Raw genomic sequence first — 6,562 nt, 5'->3', positions numbered from 1 at the left:
TACCAACCGAGCCACAGTCAGTGGCCTAAAATAGCATTTTAAAAAGAAACAACATAACTTTCCTGACATTCAACCTCAATTTTCAGGGCCTTGAAAATGAAGTTAAGTCTCTCAGATATTAAGTTGTTATAGTGGATGTTATCTTTTGTTTTTTTCTTAAGGTAATTGATTTGTCGCATACATTGAACCACTTCTGTTCATCTCATCAGCTGAAACCCTCCAACAGACGGCACGTTTTTCCCAGTAAAGACTGTTCCGTTCCGGATTTGACGTTAGTGATGGATGTGAATTACATTCCTCTGCTCGCACAAGCCGTTATTCAAAGAATGCGTTTGCTGTTTGCGGAGAGCAAACCCTGCGAAGTTGCACGCGTTTCCAAGGAAGGAAGAATTAGTGAACTCCCACGAGTGCAGCGTGAGTCAACAGAGTTGTGATATGGCTTTACAGGAAAAGAAAAGGAGGAATTTACTGTAAAGAAGAAAAAAAGAAAGAAATGCATGTGACTATTCTATGACAGATCAAGAGATAACTGAACTACTCAGACGAACAACTTACTCATCAGTCTATTGTAACAGCGCTTGTTGGATTTTAGTGTTGTAGATCTATTTGACATTACATGTCAAACATGTGGCCCATGGGCCAAAACTAGCCCACAAGAGGTTCCAATCCGGCCCGCCAAACCATCCAGCAAATTGTAAAGAAAAAGTTGAAAAAATAATTTTAAGTTTGTTTTTTTTTTCTGAAGAGTAAAGGACAGAACACAACACTAGAGAACAAGCTGAGATATCAGTGATGCCGCCATGAAGGAAAGCTATGAAGCTAACTAGCATTAGCCTTACAGCCATGCTGTGTGTGAGTTTGTTGAAACATACAGCATTTTCGTGAATATACAGATATTTTCATCACATAAGCTCTGCATCACAACAAAGACAAAACTTTAAAGCTTAAAATTAAGTCTTATTATGGCACTGTTTCACTGGTACGACCAACTCAAGACGAAATTGGGTTGTTTGTAGCCCCTGATCTAAAATTAGTTTGAAAACCCTTATCAAGTTGGAAGACTTGCGTTTCAGTTCATTGACCCTAAAGGTTAAGATTGATGTCTTTTAGGTGTTTGCCACATCAGTGTGAAGATACCGGTGCTACTTGCATGTGGAATTTAAATACGGTGGCCTTAAAAGGACATAATACGCATCCTTCTGTTTGTCAGCTGTCATCACAAACCACTCTTCGTCCAGTCTTTGTTGCTGCACAAACACAGCTCACACAAAAGGAAAGAAAACAACTCCCCTGAGCGCAGACATTTGTATTTGCACGACACAGAGAGATGTAATGCAACTTGCAAATTGCTTGCGATAAAAGCGGCACAAAACAATCAAGTAATTTTAAATCAGCGTCCTCTTCAGTTTCACTGCACGCCGTTAAGGCGTCGTCCTACACAACTGGAATATGTAATGTCTCCTCAGGTTGTGAGGATTTTTCTCTTCACTTCCAGGGCTTCTTTTCAGACGTCAATCTGTCTGCTGGATGTGCCGCGGGACGTGCGTCTTCAATCCTTCAGATACCTCGCTTGCCCCAGAGACTCCACGTCGTTTCTCAGAGTATTACAGTCAAACGGCAACAGGCTGCACCGCCGTGGAGCCTTCGGAGCTCTTCTAAAGGTTTAAGATGAATGCCTGCCTGTCACATTAAGGAGCGGGACGGGAAGCGAGAGGTGAAATCAAGTTTGAAAGAGAGGGCAAAAGGGAGGAGGAGTGCAGCGAGAGGAACGCATCTGATGTGGTCAAGCTGCCGCACGCGAATTACAGCTGTATCGCTGAAATCTGTCAGGCTGCAGGAATTCTGAAGAAGGAGGGTTTTCCATCCTCTGTACGGACTTGAACCGGGGTTCTTCTTGCTGTGAGTTGAGAGTGCTATCCACTACACTACTGAGCAGGCACGCGTAAGCTTGGGACTGAGGTTCTTTAAGGTTCAGTTCATGCGCTCTGCCACAAAGAAAGCTGAGGAAATGTGGGCAACGTGAGAGCGGTTTTGCGGTCAACAGGTAAAGATGTTAATAGCAGCGGCACAGAAGGCACACATGCTCCCACACAATGAGTTGGCACAGTTCTCTCTGTGCCACTGGCAGAGCAGAGGAAGTTCAGACAACGGCGGCCTTCCCCCTCGTCCCTCTCCCGCCGCTGCGAGCCGGCTTTGTCTCCCAGCGTTTGTCCGATGCTGCGAAGGAAAGGAAAGTTTATCTTAAACGCTCCAAAGGTTACAACCTTTAGTATCACAACAGTCTGAGGAGTATTGTTTCAAAGCTCAACGAACTGATAGGTGTCCAGAACTGTGCCAGAAGTCGTTTCAGTAAAGGAACAGAGGAGGGGGAGTGGAGCAGCATGTGACTCCCCCGTTTCTGTGTGACAGGCAACATCCTGTTTCTCAGCGTGTGGATTATTTGTGGTGATGAAAGATGTGAGGTGAAATGAGATACTCTTATCTGCACCCGGCATGTGTAACACCAACATAAACCACGCTTCACAGCTCGCAACAACAAGGGCCAAAAAGCTATAAACCCTCAACAGTTTGTGCAGGTTCAATGAAAAACACCCATGATCCTCATCCCTAAAAGCACCCATTCCTGTGTGTCACATGCTCTGACACCAGAGTCACAGATCAGCCTTATACATCCGCTGCTTCCAATAAAGATAAGATGCATCCAAATGTAATTGTTTCATGGGAACTATCTCCTTTCTATGGTAAGTAAGTCGTCCTGCTGCTGGTCCTGGCCTGTGGTGCGAGCAGAGATGATGGCGAAGATGATGATGATGATGGTAATGCCCTTCACTCATCGAGCCCAGATTACAGGGAACGGACTGCTGAAGCAAAGAGGGGGAGGATTTAGTCGCCCTGCCCCCAATAAAATGTTTCAAGATGGCTCTCATGCGGTCGCACACATGTGGAACTGAGGCGACTTTAAAATACTGCAGCAGACTAACATGGAAGCAAGCAGTGTGTAAGTAATATAGATCAATTAGTGTGTTACACTCTGTTGAAAAGTACATTTACTTTGGTATTGTACGACTCTGAGGTACTTTTTGACTTCATCCTGCACAGATCTGACAGGGTAGATGATATGGGACGCTTTAAAATTAAAGCAGTTTGTTAAATTAAATTCAGTCTTTCATGAATCACTGTGAAGTTTGTTATCAGACTTCAGACGTTTCTGAGAACATTTGTTTTCTTTATCTCTCATATAACATCAAATAGGTTCAGTAAATCTCATCTTGTAATTGGAATAGATGGAAAAATAATCCAATATCTCACAAAACATCAAGACTTAGAGAAATAACTCAAGAAACATCTGACACATTCTTGTATATGAGTTTATATGGTTATACTTGGTGACTTTTTTAAAAGCTCTGATGTCCTTGATGAAGAATCATTGCATTGAAGAAAATTAGTGTTTCCAGTAAATATTATAAGCAATGAATTATCAGTCAAGGGGACAGAATAAGGACTAAACCCTTAAAAAAAAATGTTGATTTTTACTTTCAGTATCTTAGATATTTCCTGCAGGATTTTCCGGAGCAGTGTGAACTTTGTTTTTAAATATTTCGTCCACTTGTTGTTGGAGACACTGTGAATGCAGACTTGTTTATAAAAGAAACTACTGAATTCCATGGAGAGCTGCTAATATATGTTACTTACTGTAGTTACAATGTTCTACACAGTAACTTTTTCTACCGCATTGGTTAGCGACTTTACAAATGAATGTATGAGAGGATCTTTAAAAGTTTAACATAATCTGTACGAACAGCTTCTGCTGATTTTGAGTTGGCTCGTTGTCGACAGGGTTTTAAAGCCGGAGGGGAGGAGAACCCACTTCTAATAACCACCAGCCGCCATCGGGGCGTCTGAAGGGCAGGTCCGCCGCGGTCTGGGCGGCCGCCTGTGTATTTACAAACATCTGCAGATTCCCTGGACGAGCCCAAAGAGTCCTGCGAGCGCTTCCCATGGGAACCGAGGCAGAGCCGGGATGGAGATGAAGCAACATTCCTTCCAAACAAGGTTTTCCACAATAAATTTTAAAAAAAGAAAATGGTAACAGGCAGTATATTAATGTCACCACTTGAGCCAGAGGAGCTTCTGCAGGAGTCGTGGGGGACAGCAGCAAACCTAATGGAAGATATGAAGAGAAAATGTTGAAAGATTGAAGGTAAAGTTCGTCTAATAAAATATTTAGCCGACATTTATTGTTTTATTTAGAGCAGAACACGTAAAAAAGAAACTCCCTCCTGGAGTTCAGTTATCATTAATCTTATAAATATTTATGTTGGGCGTTATCTGAAGGTCACGAGCATCAGCTGGAAGCCATTGTTCTCCTAATCTTGCGGTGATGGCTAATTACTATAGATAGAGCAAGTTTACATCTCATTTCCTAAATGTTCACGCTGTGAGGAGGTTTTTTTTTCTTCTTCTTCTTCGCATAAAGAGAATGTTAAAGAATTTAAAGACATTTTCTTTGATTAAATATCAGCAGAAATGATTCAATCCTGCTTGAAATGCTGTAACGACTGAGGCCGTCCGGACCCCTGCGGAGCCGAAGCATCACTTTCGTCAGCTGATTCACCCTGTCGCAGCTATCTCTGATACTCAGGCATGGGTAACAAGTTGAAAACCTGCACTTTGCACCGGGGGCAGGTTCACAGGCCCCCCTCCTCTGACGGCGGAGCCCGTGGGTGCACGCACGCTGGGTGTGCCAGCGCAGGAAGCGGCACTCATCCTGTGCCACCTTCTGCTCTTGTTGCAGGCAGGAAATACCAGCATGACCCGACACTGATAAGAGCGAGGAGCTGATCGAGCCGCGGCCACGTGGTAAACACGGCCGGACAATGGAGGAACCAGGGATTCTGTGTTTATGCGCGAGCCAGGCCCAGATTGACAGACATGTAAGTGCAGTATAATACGAACTAGATGATGCATTTCCTGGAGAAACGGTGCCAGCGCTGCTGGGTTTTTTCTTTTTTTTCTTTTTTTTTTTTGTTGTTTTTTTTGGGGTCGGTTACTTGCTGCGAACAAATAAGAGCTTAATAGCTGACATCTGTCTGCAAGCAGCACCGAGAGCAGAGAAGCCGTCATTAACTGAACCTCATCACAGCGAGCTGAACCTCCGAGTGACTCCGAGGCAGTGTGTTAATGAGCAACGGGGAATCCGGAAAGCTCCCACCTTCAGACTGCGGGAAACGGGAGGCTTCTGATAGTCACAGAGTAACTTCAGATGCATGTTTTTGGACCAGAATACCTGGAGAAAACTCTACATGCTCAGGGAGCTCTACCCCAAAAGCTCCCACGACCAGGCACCGTAAATTCAGCTTTTATTTGAATGTGCTTCTCATTCAATTGAATGGGATTTTTTTTTGTGGTTGCAATAACACACACACACACACACACACACACACACACACACACACACACACACACACACACACACACACACACACACACAAACACACACACACACACACACACACACACACACACACACACACACACACACACACACACAAGTAACATTCTCAATCGTGAGGCCATCAGAGCGCTCCCGATCTGTATGATATTCCCCGACATCAACCCGTCAACGAGCCAACACGCTGGTTCTGTCGGCCCAGTGAGAAATATGTCAAACATTTGAAGACGCGGCTGAAAAGCGACGCTGTGACGTCAACAGTCCAAATGGATTTAATTTAACGCCTCATTCCACCAGCTTTTCCTCGGCAGAGGCTCCCAGTTTCCCTCGCCGGTTTGTAAATTTACCGTGACTGTGAACATGCATTTATTTTCAGCCACTCCATGGAAATGGAGACGAAGCTCAGCTCTCGTGGAGGACTTTGATCTCACACACACACACACACACACACACACACACACACACACACACACACACACACACACACTCACATGGACCTGCTCAGCATTTCTGCCTTTTAAGCAAACTTTGCATGACACGGGGAGAGATTGAATCTCTGTGTGTTCCCTTGTAGCCTGTGCATCAGCGCAGCATGCAGATGACAGGGAAATTGCAGCTCTCCTCTGAAGGAGCCGCGGCAGGCTTTCCCTCAGCATATCCTCGGTGCTGCAGCAGCATGCGGGGCAGCTAATGAGGCTCAGAACAAGCTGCTGATGGGAGATCAGAAAACATTCCCGGCGAATACAGAATGCAAAGATTTCTGAACACCGACGCTCGCTGGATCCACGTGAAATTACTTTCCCATCACAGCAAACGCATCCATTTCACATTTACTCTATCTCAGATCTAATGAACTTTCCTCTGGTGTTTGCAGCCAAGGGATTTTTTTTTTGTTTTGTTTTTTTCAAAGTCTTTCTCTTTGCCAAGTCCCAGCGTGCTTCTCCAAACAAAGCAACTGCCAGCTCTGCCGCTGCGAGGAATTTCCTTAGAGAGCGCTCCGACCACCTCTCCCGACACCGCGGTGATTTAGATATTTCACTCCCACCACAGAGCATTAAAGAGACGGCAAGACGTTTCATTTATTTATCATTTTTGATGAAATCTCATCAC

The sequence above is a fragment of the Salarias fasciatus genome, chromosome 22, assembly GCF_902148845.1.
Source record: "Salarias fasciatus chromosome 22, fSalaFa1.1, whole genome shotgun sequence".
NCBI classification, from domain to species: Eukaryota; Metazoa; Chordata; class Actinopteri; order Blenniiformes; family Blenniidae; genus Salarias; species Salarias fasciatus.
The sequence above is the reverse complement of the archived record's forward strand: the minus strand, read 5'-3'. Positions refer to the sequence as shown.